The sequence below is a fragment of the Otolemur garnettii genome, unplaced genomic scaffold (genome assembly GCF_000181295.1).
Source record: "Otolemur garnettii isolate 467f Iridium unplaced genomic scaffold, OtoGar3 scaffold00064, whole genome shotgun sequence".
Lineage (NCBI taxonomy): Eukaryota > Metazoa > Chordata > Mammalia > Primates > Galagidae > Otolemur > Otolemur garnettii.
In genome coordinates, this window is record NW_003852459.1 from 11166600 (window position 1) to 11170847 (window position 4248).

The 4248-nt window shown below is 39.1% G+C and overlaps 1 protein-coding gene across 1 annotated transcript in view; it reads right to left on the reverse strand.

Annotated features, from left to right (window-relative positions):
• The window catches only part of STAM2 (signal transducing adaptor molecule 2), a 38593-nt gene that overhangs the window by 23834 nt on the left and 10511 nt on the right, over positions 1-4248 (reverse strand). The gene's annotated exons all lie outside the window — the stretch shown is intronic.

Sequence of the window (4248 nt, forward strand, 5' to 3'; positions counted from 1 at the left end):
GGTCTCGCTTTTGCTCAGACTGGTCTCAAATCTGTGAGCTCAAGCAATCCACCTGCTTCGGTCTCCCAGAGTGCCAGGATTACTGGTGTGAGCTACTATGCCTGGCTGATGAATATACAAATTTTAAAAAATACAGTAAACACCTCTTTATATACCATTTACATTAAGTAATCTAGACATGAGTTAAAGTGTACAGGAGGATGTGTGTGGGTTATATGCAAATTCGAGATGGTTTTATCATCAGGGATGAGCTCCATGGATTTTGGTATCCATGGGGGTCCCGGAACTAATCTTCAACAAAGACTGAAGCAAAACTGGACTTACAATACAGTAGGAGAAACTATTATGTATGTTCAGGGAGCTATAGCAGCACAGAGAAGGGAACTCCTAACTCTACTGGGTTCTAAAAGCAAGCAGAGTTTAAAAGCTTCTCAGAGGACATAAAATCTGACAGGCATTTTGAAGGTTAACTAGGCATTCCCCAGGAGAAAAAGGAAATTAAAGCTGTGTAGAAATACAAATGACACTTTACCCCCATGGTCATTATGGATAAGCAAGAAAATAAAGCACAAAGAAATAAAAAAAAAATTGTATACTGAGATAAAAAAACAAGGTTATCCTACTAAGTCATAGGTCTTGAAATAAATGAAAACTTGGGACCCTAGGCTCAGTGCCTGTAGCTCAGTGGCTAAGGCACCAGCCACATGCACCAGAGCTGGTAGGTTCAAATCCAGACTGGGCCTGCCAAACAACAATGACAACTACAACTAAAAAAAATAGCTGGACGTTGTGGCGGATGCCTGCATTCCAGCTGCTTGAGAGGCTGAGGCAGGAGAATCACTTAAGCTCAGGAATTTGAGGTTGCTGTGAGCTGTGATGCCATGGCACTCTACCAAGGACGACAAAAAAAAAAAAAAAGAAAGAAAGAAAAGAAAAAGAGAAAGAAAACTTGGAGCTGACTTCTTAATAAAAAGTACTTTTTAGATTTTTGCAATGATGATGGTTGAAGGTAAGTGATGCCCTTCATGGATACAATATGTGCGAAAACTGCTATTTCTACCATGACCACAAAAACAGTAAACCCAGAAAACTCAGTAATGTAATGGGGGTCTTTTCCTTAAAATACCTGTTTTATTTTTTAATACGAGGAACCAACCTTTCTAAAGCCTGGACTCCTTATAAATCTTCCTTGCAAGTGAAGTTCTTTTTCTTGTCTAAATGTTTTTGCCTCCCTTGGCAGGGCTTTCCAGGCAGAGAGAAGTAAATGCATAACACTGCAGAGGTCTAATCAGAACATGGCATTTTTAGGACTGTAAAAATTCTACTTATTTGAAATGGTACATAGAGAAGAAATAAGGAGTGGTAAGATAAAGCTAATAATGTAGAAGGTAAAAGGCTTCTTTTTGTGTATATTTTAATAACAAGTGTGCATGCCTTTTCTATCAGCTCAGTGTTTCTTATGAGATCCAAGAATGATGTATTTCAAGGGACTTATAAAGTTTTGTATGTAAAACTTTAAATTTAACTCTTTCAATTCCACAATAAAGACCAATAAATAGTTATTTTCTGGATCATCTGGATGATTTCCTTTTAACCTAAACTGCCATTTAACTTTAGCACCCAAGTTTGGAGTGTGTGTGCTTAAAATCCTGCCAGTCATCACCAATCGCCTAGATTGACAACACTTTACTCCTAAGTGCTAAGCAGCAAATCTATAGGAACACTAAGATTGGGGTGTCTGATCATCAAAATGACAGCAATTGACCTACATATTCCATCATATTCACAATGAATTCTTTTAGCAGTTACAAAAAAATTTCTTCTTTTTTGCAATGAGAAGTCTCAACTTATTTGATAAAAGTCTAAGTTATTTAATGAATTGTCTTAAATGGACATCAGTGAAAAAGGCATGGTGCAGCACAATAATGTAACCCCTTATGTGCTGTAGGCCAATAGACCATAATAGGTATATACGTACCACATCAACACCAATGTCATAGGGTACTATATGCAAGATTTAGAGCAATTTCAAAAGAAAAAGAGGAAAGCTGAGTTATCACAGAACACAGGGTAGTACAGACCTGCTAAAGCACCTGTGCTATTAATCAGTACTACATTTACCTTGCAAGCAGAAAATTATTTTAGAGGAAATTTTTATTTTTTTGACAGAGTCTCACTATGTCACCTTCAGTAGAGTGCCATGACATCACAGCTCACAGCAACCTCAAAGTCTCGGGCTTAAACGATTCCTTGCCTCAGCTTCCCAAGTAGCTGGGACTACAGGCACCCGCCACTACAGGCACCTGCCACAATGCCCAGCTATTTTTTGGTTGCAGTTGTCACTGTTGTTTTCCAGGTTGGCAGGACTAGGCCGGGCTTGAACCTGTAGCCTCAGTGTATGTGGCTGGCGCCCTACTCACTGAGCTACGGGTGCCTAGTCTAGAAAATTTTGTTATATAGAAATAATGCTCTATGGTTTGGCACCATGGTCCAGGCCTGTAATTGTAACATGCAGAAGGATCACTTGAAGTCAAGAGTTCTAGACCAGCCTAAGCAAGAGCAAGACCCCTGTCTTTATAAAAAGCAGAAAAACTAGCTGGGTGTGGTGGCACACACCTGTAGTTACAGCTATTCAAGAGGCTAAGGCGGGAGGAAAACTTGAGCCCAGGAGTTTGAGGTTGCAGTGAGCTATGATAACACCACTGCACTCTAGCCTATGGACTAGAGCAGCGGTTCACAACCTGTGGGTCACAACCCTTTTGTAACAATGAAAATACATTGCAGCATTAGGAAGGTTGAGAACCACTGGACTAGAGTATAACCTCAGTACTTTTTTTTTTTTTTTACCTATGTTATGCCCACAAGTCTGACATTTCAAACTGTCCGGGTTCAGAGGCCAGACTACCTCTCCACCTTTACAGATAGTTCCCACCTTAAAATAGTTGGACTAATAATCTCTGGATTTAAAGCAGTACAAAATTTATACACGTTCAGTAGAATCCATATTTCTGACAGCCATAAACCATTCTGCTTTTTTACTTTCAGTATAGCATTCAAAAAAACGTGAGATAGCCAACACTTTAGTATAAAATAGGCTCTTTGTTACAAGATTTTGCCCAACTGTAGGCTAATGTAAATGTTCTGAGGGTGTTTCAGGTAGGCAAGGCTAAGCTACGGTATTTGGCAGACTAGGTGTGTTAAATACATGCTCACTCACAATATCTCCGGCTTACAATAGGTTACAAGGGTAGCCCAACGTTTTTTCTTCTCTGTTGCAAACTGGAAGAAGAGGAGTTGCTTTGGGCCACACGTTAAATACATAAACACTAACAACAGCTAATGAGCAAAAGAACAGGTCTGTGATATCCCACACCAGACAAGCAAAATAGGCCTCAAATAATCAGCATGAGGCCCCCAGGCCACAGGGTGGACACCCCTGGCAGAACATAACCCCATCTTAAGTTGAAAGCTAAGAAGCATCTGTGTAATTTTAGTGATTCTCTTTCAGAGATCATGTGTTCCACTCCAAGTGATTATTTTTTTAAAAAATTTTTAAAGAAAAAAATTATTTTCTAAGTGAACAGAGGGCTATTTTGACTGTTTAAAAGACCTATCTTTTCCTAGCCTCAATTTCTCGAATTTTTTTTGTCTTTCAAAAGACAATGGAGCCCCCAAAAGAGTCTTCCTTCCCAGATGCATGCACCAAGTGTGAATCTGCACTTTTCTGGACCCCAGCTGTACCCTTTTATGGAGTTTGCCACATTCTGCCTCCCACACAATTGTCTGTACAGTAATTTTAACTCCCTTACTTTTATGAAAACAGGACTTTATCCTCATTCATTTATAATAAATGGAGTCAATTACATAAAACTTTCTCAATTAATATTTACCACAGCAAAATAAAACCAGTATGTATCTACCCTTTAATTAAAAATATACTAGACTAGCATGTCCTTACTAAGTTATTTATAATGGAGACCAAATACAGTTGTAATCCTTCTTCATAGCAACAAGCTGTCATGTCTCACTCTTGCTAAATATCATCAACTCATTTTAAAAGTAAAAAGTACAGAACAGGATTAAGCTCAATATAGATTGATCTTTTTAAATTATAACTTTAAATAACAGAGAAACTGGGAAGAGAGTACAGTAGTAGATTAAGAATTGGGTGGGGGCTCGGCGCCTGTGGCTCAAGTGGCTAAGGCGCCAGCCACATACACCTAAGGTGGCAGGTTCGAATCCCCAGCC